This window comes from Hirundo rustica, chromosome 34, assembly GCF_015227805.2.
Source record: "Hirundo rustica isolate bHirRus1 chromosome 34, bHirRus1.pri.v3, whole genome shotgun sequence".
NCBI classification, from domain to species: domain Eukaryota; kingdom Metazoa; phylum Chordata; class Aves; order Passeriformes; family Hirundinidae; genus Hirundo; species Hirundo rustica.
Window position 1 is genome coordinate 208,910 of NC_053483.1, and position 16,869 is coordinate 225,778.

Below are 16,869 nucleotides of genomic sequence, written 5' to 3' on the forward strand. Positions count from 1 at the left end.
CTGACTTAAGGCCAAGTAGTGGATTTAGGGTGGATTTTAGGCCCCTCTGTGTTATTGAAATCTACTTTGTGGGGAGTGCAAGCCTCTTGGGGTGTTTTGAAGACAAACCTGTTCGGGTTTAGGGTGGATTTTTGGGCAATTTTAGGCACTTTTTTGTGATACTAGACCAAAACGGGCCCTTTTAGGACCCTGAGTCGATTTGGCCGGGCTTTCAGAATTCCTGCCTTGTCCCTCACCCCGCCCCTTTCCCCTCACATTTCCCGCCCTTTCCTTGACCCCACCCTCACCGTTCGGGGTTCAGAACGGGGCAGGAGGAGATGGGGGAGGAAGTGGTGGAGTGGCAGCAGGAGAACAGGAGAGGAGGTATCTGGCGGCTCCAGCGCTCCCTCAACCTGCAGCACGCTCGGGAGCATCGTTCTCCATTTCCACAGGTGCCCGGGGAGGGGGAGCTCGACCCAAATATCCCGGGGGGGTCCCTGGGCTTCGGGTTTTTTGGGGGGGATATTTAGACCTTGCAGGGATCCAAAGCCGAGCCGCAGATGTCCCTCGGGGGAACCTCCGGGGCTCCCTGGGATGTGTTTTTGGGTGGTCCTGGTGGTGGCAGAGCCCCGGCGGGGGGTGGGTGGATGGGGGTCCCCCTGCGGTGGGGGTTGGGCTTCCCGGGCCAGGCCCTCTGAGCTCTGCCGGGGCCACGTGGGGAGCGCATGGGACCGGCGGGGGGAGACCGGGTTTGGGGAGCACGGGGAGAGCCGCGGCTTCCCTAAGCGCGATCCTGGAGGGAGGAGAGCCCCAGAAGTGCAAAGCGGGCCCTCGTACGCTGATACTGTACTAGAAAAGAACTAACTACGTGGGATATGGCGGATGCTTATGAATATAACAATACAAGATTTTAGAAGCAGATTTGGTGATTTTGTAGTAGTAGAGAAACAGCTTGTACTGAGAACACAGAGAAGATTCGCTATTAAGCCTGGTTGTTAGGTAGTTACTAAGTAGAAGTCGTACAGGTAAGATGTATAATGTTGAAACTCAGCAAAGCAGGACCTAGGTATTTGTCCAAAATTGATAAAGCAGAACTTTGTGGCTTCTTCCGGGGGTATTGTTTAACCTTTACTGGCTGTCCTCCCTCTTTAAGCCTGAGTTGCACTGGTAGTGTATTCTTTGCTCTTCCTCGCATATTAGAGGCCCATACTCCTGGAAATACTTGATCCATTATTTTCTTAAAATTTTCCTTTTTACTTGCCTCTTCAATTTCTTTGGTTATTAGCATTAAGCTTAACAGTTCTACATGTTGTTGATCCTTTACCTCAAAACTAATTTCCCCATGTTTGAATATTATTCTTGCTTCCAGCTGCTCGAGCAAATCTCTGCCCAAAAGTGCAGATGGAGCATCAAGCATGTATAAAAATCGATGGATGCCTCACGGTTTTCCCAATTTATACTTAAGTGGTTTGCAAAAATAAGCTCTTTCAGATTGGCCAGTTGCCCTTTTTACCATAACATAGTCATTGGTTACAGGTATTAGGGCCTTATTCAACACTGAAAATGTTGCCCCGGTGTCTATCAAAAATTTCTTTTTCTTTGTTCCCCAGTTTAACTATAACCAGAGGGTCCCCTAGGGTAGGGCCCTCCAGTCCCCCTCAGTCCTCCTTTACATGAGCAACCACTTTTTCCCTTTTCTGATCATCTTTTTTATGTTCATCACCCTTTCTTAATTCTGGGCACTGGTTTTTCCAGTGACCAAATTTCTTGCAAAATGCACATTGATCTTTTCCCAGTCAGGGTGGTCCTTGCCTTGGTGGACCTTGCCCACGTTTTCCCTTTTCTCCTTCTTTTACTACTGCTACCAATTTCTTCACCCCTGGTTTATATTCTTCTTCCCAGTTACTAAAAGCTCTCCATGCTTTATCTAGTAAAGTTTCCAAATTCTGGCTGTTTGGAATCTGGATCTTCTGGAGTTTCCGCCTGATATCTCCTGTGGATTGTCCTAAAAATAAATTTATGAATTGCTGCGTTCCTTCATCAGATCCAGGATCCAGGGTGGTGTGTCGGTGCATTGCGTCTCGCAGGTGATCTAGGAATTCAGAAGGTGTTTGAGAGGGGCCCTGTTTGATAGCATATAACACTGACCAGTTTATGGTTTTGGGGATTGCTCTTTCTAGCCCTTTTACTATCAGTTCTTGGTATCTTTTTAACCATCCTAACCCTTCATCATCATTAGGATCTTAACCTGGGTCTTGAAGGGGAAATACATCTTTAACATCCTCCTCTGTTGTCCTACAATCATCCTCAGCCAGATCCCCAGCCACTTTAAAAACTAATTGTTTCTCAGTTTCTGTTAAGGCATCAAGTAGCAGTTGCAGATCTACCCAATAAGGTGAATGCTGCTTAATCATATCTCAGCACCAAAAATTTCTCGGCTATTTCTGCCAGCTCTGGGCATAAGTTCTGGGCTCTCTGCTTTCTGCACACAATCAAAGCCTTTTCGCAGAGAGACCCAACTCCAAACACCAACTGTTTTAGGCTCGCAAAGAAAATAGCCAGGGTTCCCTCACGACCCCAAACACGCTCCACCAGAAGTTTCAACAAGGTCTCGTCGAAAAATCCTACAGATTTTGTCCGGGACATCACACACAAATCCCTTAGTGAGAAGGAGGTGGGGGGGCAACCCTGATCCTACGCTGTTGCCCAACGAAGAGAAACACAAACCACAAAGTAGTTTATGCGGTGCTTTATTCAGGCCCGGAGACCAGGGGACTAGCGTCCCAAATCAGAATCCCACCGACCCTCATTTTCTTACAGTTTTTATACTATTTCTTACAGATTACATCATCAATGTACGTGCTATACATGACATTTCAGTTTAACATTAATCTTCTAATTTCTATAGGCTATACTTCTCCTTATCCCGTTCCCACAACACCTGCTTCCCTATCTTTATTTACACAAGAGGCTCCCACCATAAATTCTATTCTTCTTTGACCACCGTGATCACCTAACCGTGACGTCTTGGTCCGTTCCTCATGCTTCGTTTGTCAGCACATTCTTTCCTTGTACTTCTCCTAGCAACATGGTTAATTTCCAACAAGTCCCCCCCTCTTGAGCATTCTTCAATTCCGTTGCAAGGATGCTCAATTTCTTAGGTTTGAGTCTCAGCTACACGAGGTTGTATCACTTCTCTTCGGGTAACTGCTTGTATTACCCTTTTGGTATGAGCCCCTTCTTTCAGAATCATTCCTAAAAGACATCTATATACAATGATCACTACAATTATCATGATTACAAACATTATTACATATTGTACTATAGATGATACCCAACCGGAAACCTGGATCCCTAAGGAGCTCAACAGGGCTCCTACCCAATTATGCTCAGCATCCTTTTGTATCTCCTTTGTTTTGGATTCTATTTGTTCTAATTGATCTATATATTTTTCTACTTCCTCCGTCACATTTGGGATGTGCACGCAGCAATGGTCTACTCTGTTTCTTAAGTATCCACAAACCCCATGTTCCTTAAGTAGCAGCAAATCTAATGCCATTCTATTTTGTAATGTCATTCTAGAAGTCGCTTGCAGCTGAAGATTCAAGTCTCTAAAACCTTTTTTAGTTGTAGCTGCAAGCCTCTCCGTCTGTCCTAATAATCGGTACAATATCTCCCTGTTTCTGTAAGATGATATAGGGGCAAACAGTGATTCTAACATCCATCCTACTTTTACTCTATCATCAGGTTCATGCCAATCTTCCTGAATCGAAGCATCATCTTCTATCTCCCTTTTCTTTCTGCTTACCAATTCCTTTTCTTGCAGCTTAGAAGTTTTCTAGAATGGGCATAAGGTAGGAACCCCTAATGTAATTTGTGTAACTGCACCATCTATGGGCATGTGCGTAGTCCATAATCCATGTCCCATAACCCAAACTAAATTTCCTGGGCTCCTAACCGTGGTCGTCTTGCAATCCCAGGGCTCCTTTTCTTTCTTTGCAAGGGTATGATTATATCCTCTACATTCACATCCCCACTGCAACAGCACTCGCACTGGTTCAAGTCCAATCTGCACTGGTGGAGTGTCACAGGTTAGTATCTGTGTACAGTTCCATAACTCCATCATCTCTACCTTTTTCCTATATTGTTCTTTGAATAATGACTTCTGTCCAAAATCTTGATTCTTTTTCCCTTCCCACACTATGCACCAATTCACTTTCCCTAGGTAACTATAAGTTTCTAACAGACTAGGTCCCCAGATTGTTTTCCACTCCTCTATTGTCATTGTCTCAGTGGTATTCTGACATACTTCTTCTATCTTCTTTCTCTTATTCCAAACTCGGATCTTATCGCATGGCTCGGACACTTTTCCAATCACCAATTTCCCTTAAGCTTGGATCCTCTATCCATCCATAATATCCAGGTATTAAGCTTGGGATCCTCTATCTACCCATAATATCCTGGTATTTGCTGACAATTTTGCTTACTAATCTTTCTTCGTAACATACAAGCCTCTACCCAGTCTAAAATTTCCTTAGACACTATTTCACAGTTTCAGGTCACATTCGCGGTGGCGCTTGGCATCTCCCTTATGGGTATAATTCCCCACGGGATCGGGTTTCCAGCCGCTTGGGGAAGAGGCAGGCAGGCTGTTATTGAAGTTGTATTTTGCATTCTTCCGAAGTCTCGAATTAGTCCTACTATTAAATTTTCCTGTCCTTCTCTTATTTTTAGGGTTTGATTTCTCTCTGGGACCTGTCTGGTAACTCGTATGTCCCTTACTCTTAACGTTACCTGACTGTGACCCCACCAATTGTCTCGGGCTATCCAACACCAATATTCTCCTTCGTCATCCCCTTTCTGTACATTAGTAATTTGCAATGCTATTTCCTTTCTCCCTGCCGTGATTTTATACTTTGATCCCGGCCTAATCCTTGTTTCATGCCACCACCCATACTCAGTGTAATTTTGGGATATTGTACAATTTAAAGCAATATTTTCCCTTTCTGCTGCTAAGATTGTTCTTTCATTTGCTCCTATTCCCTGATCCGGGTTTGTTCTAGCGACCACTTCCTGAAGTCCAAATCCTACATCTAATCCACACTTAACTATACACAGATAATTCCCTGCCATAGTTGTTGAAGCAAAAGATGTGATATTATACCACCCGACCCCTTCAGACTCTTTCTTCCACTCACTACTTCCTTCCTTCAATTGATCCCATTCCATCTCTCTCTCTTTCCACCAGCTAATCCTTATTCCTCTTTTGCAATTATTCTTCAAGGTGTATTGACAACTAATTCTCAATGGCGGGCCTAACTAAATATCCTGGCTCGTTCTCAAGGGTGCTACTATTATTGAACCTGCACTGGTATAGTTTTCATTTATAATTTCCAACTCAAAATCCCCATAATCAAAACTATCTTTTATCCATACTATACAGGTGTATCTACCTTCTCCAGAAGTTGTGATTTTAGGAATCCTTAAGGTAGTGTTTCCTGATTGCTGATGGTCATCCCAAAGTGTCATTATTCTTTTACTTACGATGTCAAGGCCTTTTCTCCATCTCACATTAATTTCATGGGATCCAGCTTTCTGGTTGTCAGAAAACAAACGGGTTAATTCAACATTTCCACTTTCCGGTACTAAGACTAAAGGGTCTGGTACATGAATTATAACTGCTGAGGCTACTAACTGACAAACAGTCAGTATCAAGATGATCAGGGCTTTGTTCGGAATACCATCCGGGTGTCCGTTATTGGCTGCACTTCCCATCTCGTCGGTACCTTCTTCACCCTGGTGTAGTGTATCCAGTTATCAATCCCAGCGACCTTGACGGCGGTATACGTGGTCATCAGCACTTGGTAAGGGCCATTCCATGACTCCTTTAGAGGCTCCACACTCCAATTTTTCACGTACACATGGTCTCCCGGCGAGATGTCATGAACTGGGTTCTCTAGTGGTAGCGGGCGGTTCCACTGCAAGGCTTCCCGCACAGCTGCAAGACTCTTATTCAAAGATAACATATAATTTAGTAATACCTGGTCCCCTGTTAAATGGGGGTCCCCCTGATAGGTTGCAGCATGATAAGCTTTACCATACAACATTTCATACGGACTGACTCCTATTCTCTCCCTGGGTTTTATTTGGCTGCGCAATAATGCTATTGGCAGAGCTTGGGGCCACTGAACTTTGGCTTCCTGGCAAATCTTTTTCAACTGATTTTTCAATGTTTGATTCATCCTTTCTACCTGGCCACTAGACTGCGGTCTCCATGGGGTGTGTAAATCCCATCTAATCCCTAATGCCTTGGCTACACTTTGAATGATTCCTGCCACAAAATGCGGTCCCCTATCTGATGACATTCCTAACGGGATTCCAAACCGGGGGATTATCTCTTTCAAAAGGGTTTTAACCACTTCCTTTGCCTGATTCGTGCGACAGGGAAACGCCTCCGGCCATCCTGAAAAGGTACATACATACACTAAAAGATATTTATTACCTTGGGCTTTAGGCAGCTCCGAAAAGTCTATTTGCCAGTAGTCTCCAGGCTGTGGGCCTACCTTTAACCCTCCCATTTGAACCTGTTTTTGCACTAGGGGATTATTTTTCACACAAGTGGGACACGTTGCATTAACCCGCTTTGCCATTGTTAACATCTGATTAGAGATTACCTCATTCTTTAAAAATTTTACCAAGGCCTCCGCTCCCCAGTGGCACTTGTAATGTTCAGTCTCCAAGATTGCTCGCATTATCTTTGCAGGTACTACCACCTGCCCGGTTGCTGTTACATACCACCCTTTGTTATTCTTCTGAGCTTTCACCAGGTGGGCCAACTTCACGTCATCTGGTAGGTATGGAGGCTCATCTTTCATGTAAGAATCCGCTGGATTTCCCTTAGCTAGAATAAGAGCTGATTGAGTCTTTATCTCTTTCGCTACTCTTTTAGCCGTCTTATCCGCTAACCGGTTACCTTGGTATATCTTTCCATCTTTTCTTTGGTGTCCTGGCACATGCATTACTGCCACTGCCTCGGGTTCTCTTACAGCCTCTAACAGGAGTAGGATTTCGTCCCTATGTTTTATTGTTGACCCTTGAGACGTTAACAGTCCCCGCTCTTTCCACAGAGCTCCATGTACATGCACCACCCCAAAGGCATATTTTGAATCAGTCCAAACATTGACCCTCTTTCCTTTGCTCAGTTCGAGGGCTTGAGTTAAGGCTCTAATTTCTGCTTTTTGAGCCGAGGTTCCAGGGGGAAGAGCCTTTGCTTCTATTACTTGAAGAGTTGTGACTACCGCATAACCCGCATACCTGGTGCCGTTCTCGACAAAGCTGGACCTGTCGGTGAACAACTCCCAGTCTGGGCTATCGATCGGTGCATCCTTCAAATCTTCTCTGCTTGCATAGACCTGCTCAATTATCTCCACACAGTCATGGACCAGTTCCCCTTCCTCTCGGTTCGACCTGAGGAATTCTGCTGGGTTTAAATGGGGTGTTATTTTCAGTTCTATATCATCTTGTTCCCGCAGCAACGCCTGATATTGCAACAGGCGGCTGGATGAGAGCCAGTGACCTCCCTTTTGCTCTAAGACTGCAATTACCATATGGGGCACATACACTTCTAGCTTCCTTCCCAAAGTCAGCTTCCTTGCTTCTTGTATTAGCAGCACCGTTGCCGCTACCGCTCGCAGGCATCCTGGCCAGCCGGAGCTAACGGTGTCCAATTGTTTAGAGAAATACCCCACAGGCCGCTTCCATGGCCCTATTTTCTGTGTTAGTACCCCTAATGCCAGTCTATGTCTTTCAGTAACATATAGCTGGAAATCTTTGCTCAAATCTGGCAATCCCAGCGTGGGGGCTTCCTTTAAGGCCTGCTTTAGTTCTAGGAAGGCTTTTTCCTGTGCACGTCCCCAAGTCCAATGCACTTCTTTGGGGGCCTCATATAGGGGCCGTGCCAGCGGTCCAAAGTTCAGAATCCACAGCCGACACCACCCCACCATTCCGAGGAAAGATCGGAGTTCCTGATGGTTTCGGGGGACGGGTATGGCGCACATAGCCGCTATGCGGTTAGTCCCCAATTTCCGCACCCCCTTAGAGATTTCACACCCCAAATAGACAACTTCTGTTCTTACCAGCTGTGCTTTGTCTCGCGAAACTCGATATCCTCCTTGTCCCAGCATGTTCAGAAGGCTTATGGTTAATTGGGAGCAGATGTCTCGTTCCGTAGGAAAATATCATCCACATATTGGAGAACCACATAGAACATGTTTGGTACTGTTACCTGGGTTGTCTTCCACTCTTCTAGTTCCCGAGCTAATTGGTTTCCAAAAATGGTAGGGGAGTTCTTGAATCCCTGTGGTAGTTGGCTCCAAGTCAGCTGCCTTCTTCGTCCTGTGTCTGGATTTTCCCATTCGAATGCAAAATATTTCCTACTTTCAAGTGCCAGTGGGATGCAGAAAAAGGCATCTTTTAAATCAATCACGGTAAACCATTCAAATTTCTCTGATACAGATGTCAACAAGGTATAAGGATTAGCAACTACGGGATGAATATCTTTGGTTATCTCATTTATTGCTCTTAAATCCTGCACTAACCTATACTTTCCATTAGGCTTTTTAACTGGAAAAATAGGAGTATTATATTCGGATTCACACTCCTGCAAAATGCCTAAATTTAGGTATTGATCAATAATTGGGGCTATCTCTTGCCTGACCTCAGGTTTGATTGCATACTGCTTCAGTCGTACTGGTTCTTTCCCCTCTTTTAGTTCTACTACTACTGGTTGTGCTGCTTTTGACTTTCCGGGGGTCCCAGTTTCCCATACCCAGGGAACTACAGCTTGCTCAATTTCTTCTCTAATGGGTTGGGGCTCTACCTCCTTAATAATGAACATTTTACCAATATTTTCTTCCGGAATTTCTAACTTGACCCTACCTCCTTCAAAAATAGTTCTGGCCTGTAACATCGACAATAGGTCTCGTCCTATCAATGATTCAGGGCTATTTGGCACGTACGAAAATTGATGATCAAATTCCTTTCCACCGAACTTTATATCTACTGGCCGAAGAAATGCCCTTTCTTCAATTTTTCCAGTAACCCCCACTACTTGTATCTTTGTGTCACTTAATGACCCTACCCGTGTATTAATTGCAGAATATGTGGCACCTGTATCTATTCTAAATTCTAACGGTTCTCCCTCTACTTCCATGATAACCTTGAGATCCCGGTCTAGTCAGCTCTGATTCTGATATTCCCCCATTACCAGCGCCTGGGTGACCTCTGCCGTCGAATTCCCAAACTGCCTCAGAATTCCAATCCCACTATTCAATGGGCACTCATTTTTCCAATGTCCTTTATTTTTACAAAGGGCGCATTGGTCATATCCCAGTCTCACCTGGCCCCCGCCACGACCCCTACCAAATCCTCCTCTGCCTCGAGCACGCCCCCTCCCATTACCTCTCCCCACAGCTTGCTGGAGTACTGCCAACATGCTAGCTTGTTGCTTCCTGACTGATTCCTTTTCCCGATTGTTATAGACCTTCCAGGCAACTTCTAACAATTTTTCTAAATTACGGGTATCCTCACCTTCTAACTTCTGCAATTTCTTTCTAATATCCTCCTGGGACTGCCCCATAAAGATTAATGCCAATTGTAACCTTCCCGCTTCCCCCTCTACTTTTAAACTAGTATACCGTCTCGCAGTTTCCTTCAATCGTTGTAAGAAAGCAGAAGGGGATTCATTCTTTTCTTGTTTCACTGAATAAAGTTTGGACCAATTTACCATCTTTGGAATGCCTGTTCTAACTCCTTCAATTAACAATTCCTGGTATCCCTTCAATGCTTGGTGTCCCCGTGCTGTATTGGGGTCCCATTCAGGGTCTTCCCTTGGTACTAATTCATTCAGAGTTCCATCCGCCACCCGCAACCTTATCATTTCTCTCGCCTTTTCCGTCATAGCCCGCAACACCATTTCCTTTTCAGTAGAGTCCATCAAAGTATCTAATAAAACCTGTAAATCATTCCAATCAGGGTTCTGAGGTTTTATTACCATTTTTACTACCCTGGCCGTACGGTCGGGATCCTCCCTATAAGATCCTGCAGATTGCTTCCAGATCATCAGGTCATTCGGGGAAAACGGAACTTTCACCATTACTCGATCTCCCTGGGGTCCCACCGCCTCTCTCAGCGGGGCCATTACGTGTGTTCCCCCCTCCCGGCCCCCTTTCTTAGTGATTAGGTGACCCCTTGTTCGTTTAGATATCGGGGTATGCCGTTTACTCTTGCCATCCCCTTTTTCCCTTGTTTCCCCACCCTCTTCTCCCTCTTCTTCCGAAGCGGTTTCAGGTGGGGGAGCGCTAGGGGAGACCAGTAGGGATACATCCTCCTCAGGGTCTTTATATTTAACTAGATAGTCCGCCTTTTGATCCCGATTTTCGCAACCCCGACACTTCTCATTTGCCACAGTTAGAACCATTATTCCACATTCCTTCTGCCAATCCGTTCTCTGTCCCAAGTAATAAAACAGATCTAAATATGGTATCTCTTCCCATTTACCATTATCCTGTAAATAATGCATCATTGGAGTAATAATATCATGATTCAGCGTCCCATTCCTAGGCCATTGCATTCCCGCGGTGTCATATTGTGGCCAAACATGATTACAAAAATCAATCAACTTATCTTTAGCTAATTCTTGACCAAAATTGCCTTCTTTCCATTTCCTTATTAAACAACCCAGTGGTGAGTCCTCTGGGATTTCAATCCCTGTCAAGGACGTTTTAAACCCTTTAAATGGCATCTTTTACCACCTTATGTCCTTTGCCACCTTATATCCTGCTAGCAGGTATTGATCCTAATCAACTTTTGTCGAGATTTACGGTCAATTTTTTTCCACCAGCCTGGGACGTCCAAGCCCAACCGTGCGGATCGTAGGTCCGTCTTAACCGGCAGGCGTCTAATATCCTTTAAGAATAAAGCACCTTTGGGCTTACCTCGTAGTTGTCCGACAGGCGCGGGGTCGGGCACGGGTTGATGTCTCCCCAGAAATCACCTGGTGCCGGCGTGGAGTAGATCACCTTGCGAACCGCCCCAGCAACCTTCGGAGTCCTGCCGTGGTTGCCAGAAAACTGTTGCCCAACGAAGAGAAACACAAACCACAAAGTAGTTTATGCGGTGCTTTATTCGGGCCCGGGGACCAGGGGACTAGCATCCCAAATCAGAATCCCACCGACCCTCCTTTTCTTACAGTTTTTATACTATTTCTTACAGATTACATCATCAATGTATGTGCTATACATGACATTTCAGTTTAACATTAATCTTCTAATTTCTATAGGCTATACTTCTCCTTATCCCGTTCCCACAACACCTGCTTCCCTATCTTTATTTACACAAGAGGCTCCCACCATAAATTCTATTCTTCTTTGACCACCGTGATCACCTAACCGTGACGTCTTGGTCCGTTCCTCATGCTTCGTTTGTCAGCACATTCTTTCCTTGTACTTCTCCTAGCAACATGGTTAATTTCCAACAACGCTGCCTCTCCACTCTGTGGTTAGGGACTACACCACCAGGACTTTAAAATATTACCATACACTCTAGCAACTGCAAGCCTCACAAACAAGCAAAAACTTTTTTTTTTTAAACTAAAACACTCGCAAAAAAGACTTCTTAGGGTTTTAAAGGGAGTTTAGAGACGCGGCCGGAGGCTGCAGAGCCCGGCTTCCCCTGCGGTTACCAGGGAAACAAATGACACGCATCCCCCACAGCCCCGCCTCCCCCCCCCCCCCACCCCCCTCCACGATTGCTGGGTCTGGCTCAGGTTTCAAACCACCTCAAGCCTCTCACGCCTTTTAGCTCAAAACCAATTTTAACTTAACAAATGCTTTTTTTCACCTAACAAAACGTCTGCAAAATCTTGTTGCCAAAAGCGCAGTCACACACAGCCTAATTCCCCTCCCGCACACAATCTGGATACAATACAAACACTTTAAATCCTTCCACCCTCTCAAACAGAGGTATCCCTCTGCTGATCAGGCGGGGAATTCAAAAGGCTTTTACAACTTCAAGTTTGCAGAACTCCTAAAAACGCTTACACAGGTTACTAACACACTCCAAAATCACACAAATCAAAACGCTCACACAAACTCCCACAGACCACGATACATACGGTGCACCAATAATTCTTCCACACCTGAACACACAAACACACAAAACCACAAGACCACGAAACACGGATCCGTTCACACCACACACACCTGGCGCGCATGGGGCTGCAATTGGGATTTTCCGCCACCCATAATGGGACCCTTCGTGTCCCAGAACAGGCTCGCCACACGGATTATGGATTGTCAAGGTACCTTTGAACAACAAACCGAAACCGGAGCCACTACTGCTCCTAATACGCAACAACAAAACCGGTTATTTTACTGCTGCCGCTGCCCCTCACGGGACACGGACTACCAAGGCATCTTGAAACTGCAAGCTGACACAACAAAAACCAGTTATAGCTGTCCCCACTACGGGACACGGACTACCAAACCACTGACACCAGGCTCTGCAGAGCTGTCACAACTTTTACAAACAAACCCAAGAGGCGTATGTTGTGCACGAGACGTCTCTCAGTGTCTTACCAACCACCTATACCAAGGTACCTCTTTTCAACTATAAAGATACCTTTTGTCCGTGGTTCCAGCAGATTCTGATCTTTCCCCAGGTAGTCAGCAAGACCGCAGGAGCCCTCTTCCCAGAAAATTCCGGGTGAGCATCCAGAGGGGACTGGAACCCGCTGGCCCCATGGCCAGAGAGAGCAGTCTCCTGGCTGGCTCACCAAAATGACTTATTAAAGAAATATGGGTATTGATCTAGTATCGATACCCAACTGTGACGGACAAAAACTCTCTAGCAGTTTAAAGTTAGAAAGTGTATGTTTATTACAGCTGGGCAGCACACAGGATAGCTCCCTAATACGTGCTGTGAAATTCACAGGTAATTACAAAGCCTTTTATTTACAATAGTGTTGAATATCCAAAATAGAAATGCATATTCATACCCCTGTCACCTCCCATTCCTCACTTTGTAGGCTAATTGGCCAAAGAGGCTATTAAGCATGTGTAATTTGTTTCTTATAATGAGTCAGGGGTCTATTCTAGGGAGGGGTCACCCAAAATGAGGAAGTAAGATGAGTCTTCCTCGTCCTGACCTTTCTACCTTTTCAATGCATTTGTGACAAATGAATCCTTGGTAGAACTTATAGTTTCCTGTGTTCACTGGGTCCTTTAAGCAGGAAGTCTGCAGCTATCTTATGTCCTATGTACCACATTTTGTTTTCCATTACAAGCACAGCTACATAAACATAAAGCTGACAAGAAATGAGTTACAAGATCCGGGGTAGCTTATCTAAGATCCGGCTTCTGTTAACTGCGAACAAACATTACCTATCTACTTCAGCTAATTCAGCAACTTATTATCTTAACTTTCCTAAAAATCCTTAATTCTTCAAAATTAATGTTTCAACTTCTAGAGATGTTCTTGAGCAGAGAGACCTTCAAACTCAATGTGCTCATCCCTTGTTCTCCCTCCATACTAAGATTTCGCATTCCCAACCCTTGGCTGGATGGAGGAGGAGGCTGTAAGGAAGAGGAAGATGCCCCAGGACAGCCAGGCAGGTGAGGAGGAAGTCAGTGCCCCTTTCCCCCTCTCTCCTGCTCCATCTCCCAGCCCAGCACGGCCCCCGGCTGCAGGACAACCCCGCTGCCAACGCCGTCCTGCCGGGGACGCACTGAGGGGATCTCCTTCCCCTTCCCTCTGGCATGGAGGCAAATCCCATCCTCTCCTTATCCTTCCTCCCACAGACAAGGAGCTGAGCATGGACACCAGGGAGGACAAATCCCCATGACAGATCCTCGTGGAAGAGGCCGTTTTGAGTGGCTTCATGGGGCAGGAATCCAGCGGGGAGGAAAAGTCCTGGCGATCCCTTGTGAGAGGAGACTGCAAAAGCAGAACATGAGGATCTGAGGAGGAAAGAGCCACCCTGTTCCAGGAAGGCGGCCAGAGATGGAGCCAGAGCTCAGACCTGGTGGTCCATGAGCAGCTTCATGATGGGGAGAAGCCCCATAAGTGCTTTGGGTGTGCGAAGAGCTTCACCTGGCCGTGCTACCTGCTTCGCCACCAGAGGATTCACACAGACGAACAGCCCTACGAGTGTGGGGAATGAGGGAAGAGCTTCAGGAAGAGCTTCCACCTGATCAGCCACCAGAGGATCCACACTGGGGAGAGGCCCTACGAGTGTGGAGAATGTGGGAAGAGGTTCAGACAGAGCTCCAACCTAACTGAGCACCAGAGCATCCATACTGGGAAAAGGCCATACAAGTGTGGGGAATGTGGGAAGTGCTTCAAGCACCATAGTTACCTGACTGTACACAAAGTATCCACACTGGGGAGAGGCCCTACAAGTGTTCCAAGCGTGGGAAGGGGTTTCTGACCAGCTCCCATCTCCTTGAACATCAGCTGACACACATAGAGGAGAGGCCCTTCCACTGCCCCGACTGTGGGAAGGGTTTCACGTGGAACTGCACCCTCACCAGCCACAGGCGCATCCACACCGGGGAGAGGCCCCACGAGTGTGATGTATGTGGGATGAGCTTCATACAGAGCTGCGACCTGATCCACCACCAGAGGACCCACACTAGTGAGAGGCCTTATGAGTGTGATAAATGCAGCAAGATGTTCCGCACAAGCTCCAGTCTTCTTGTGCATCAGCGGATACACAGAGAGGAGAGGCCCTTCTGCTGCCCTGAATGCAGGAAGGGCTTCAAGCAGAAAGCCACCCTCATCACACACCAGCACATCCACACTGGGGAGAGTCCCTACGAGTGTCCCCAGTGTGGGAAGAGCTTCTCCAGGAGCTCAAACTTGGCTCAACACCAATGGAGGCATCGGTAAGGGAAGCTCTGTGAGTGCCCTGAGTGCAGTAAGAGCTTTATACACCGCTCCAACTCCATCCCGCACTGGAGGACCCATGTTGGGCAGTGCCCTGGTGACCCACATTCCCTGTGATCTGTATTGGGAAGACGCCAGGCTGGTTGTCCTTTTTTTCTGGCCCTAATTTTTTTCTCTTGTCTCTCTTTGCACTCCAGAAGCCAAGAGAGATCAATCTGTCACCTCAAAACCACTCAAATCCTGCTAAGAACAACTCAATCTTACCCCAAAAGGCCTCAAACCCACCCTAAATGGCTTGTTCCCACCTCAGAAAAACTCAGTCCCACGCCAAACTTACTTGATTCCACAGCTGCCAGGGTGAGATGGGATTGGAAGGAGACTGGGAGAAGTGGGATCCAAATTTGGCATGGTGGGATTGGGATTGTGCAAGGCTGGGTGGGTGGGATGTATTTGATAGTAAATCAAACATTCAGGGTTATTGATTTCTGTCCCATTCATTTTCAGTCAGTTGCAGGTCTGTTTTCAGAGTGCCACCTTCTCAGCTGATTGTGTTTGTGTCCGCCTTTCTCTCGTGCCTCTCTGCCTGCTCTGTTTGTCTCTCAGTGTCTCTCTTGACCCAGGACAGCTCCCACCAAGGACTGTGCCCTGATTTAATTCCCAATCCAGGAGCTGCAACCAGCATGGATGAAGTTTTGAGGGCTGGCAGTGAAATACCACTGTAGGATCTTGCTGCACTTGGTCTTTCAGCCCCTTATTCAGAGCTTTGCTTTCAAGGGCAGGAACATCTTTTCCTTGCTGGGAACTGAATTCCAGAGCCTTGGAGTGTGTGCCATGTAGAACCTTACAGACTGGGATCTCGTGGACTGGGATCCTTCAGACTGGGATTGCACAGAGATGGTGGTGGGTTTTGTTAACCTGTTTTGGAGTTGTTTATCCCAATGGTTCATCCCTGCTTTCCCCCCACCGATAACTCAGGTACTGTCCAAGGGTATCTCCTCCTGTGTCCCTTTGTCCACCTTTCCTGACCCTGCCCTGTGTTAACCTGGGGCCAATCACCTACCTGACCCAGCCCCTCTGCCCCTGGGTTTAAACATGGGATCCTGCCCGTACTCTCTCTCCTGCATCACCTTGGAAAATAGGTGCTCTGTGAGAGCACCTTCTCTGACTCTTGCTTTGAAGCTCGACACCGACATTATACAGGGACCGCAGAGAGCAGAAGGCAGCTCTGCTCTGCGCTGTTCCTCAGACTGCTAGCAGTTTGGGAACGGCCACTGCTGACCCACGTGGCCGGGGTGGGAGCTAGCCAGAGTTCCCCGGCCCTGTGGTGTCAGTTGGCGCCTAATGTGGGTCTCAGAGACGCCAGACAGAAGGACTGTGCCTTCACCGCAGGGAAGAGAGCCACTGCCGCAATACCCCGCCGCACTGGGAGAGACCGTGTGTAGCCCAGGGCAGCACTCTGATGTGTTTTTTTAGTCCAAATGAAGGCGAAAACAAAAGGATAGCCAGCCAGGTGTCTTCCCAAGATAGATCACAGGGAATGTGGGTCACCAGGGCATTACCCAATGTGAGTCCTCTGGTGGGGGATGGAGTTGGAGCAGTGCACAAAGCTCTTCCTTCCTCGGGGCACTTGCAGGGCTTCTCTTATTGGTGCCTCCGTTGGTGCTGGGTCAAGGTAGAACTCTGGGTGAAGCTCTTCTCACACTGGGGACACTCATAGGGCCTCTCCCCAGTGTGGATGTGCCAGTGGGTAATGAGCGTGGAGTTCTGCTTGAAGCCTTTTCTGCAGTCGGGACAGTGGAAGGGCTTCTCTGTGTAAATCCATTGGTGCAGGAGTAGATTGGTGCTGATCCAAAACCCCTTCTCACACTCAGAACACTTGTACGGCTTCTCCCCAGTGTGGATGTTCTGCTGCTGGATCAAGTAGGATCGCAGTCTAAAACTCTTTCC

At 46.9% G+C, this 16,869-nt stretch overlaps 1 protein-coding gene and 1 pseudogene across 1 annotated transcript in view; one reads left to right on the plus strand and one right to left on the minus strand.

Moving 5' to 3' along the window:
* Positions 1 to 14,943, plus strand: part of LOC120764665 (zinc finger protein 271-like) — a 37,105-nt pseudogene extending 22,162 nt beyond the window's left edge.
* Positions 1 to 16,869, minus strand: part of LOC120764669 (zinc finger protein 239-like) — a 96,130-nt gene that overhangs the window by 31,400 nt on the left and 47,861 nt on the right. The window lies entirely within an intron of this gene.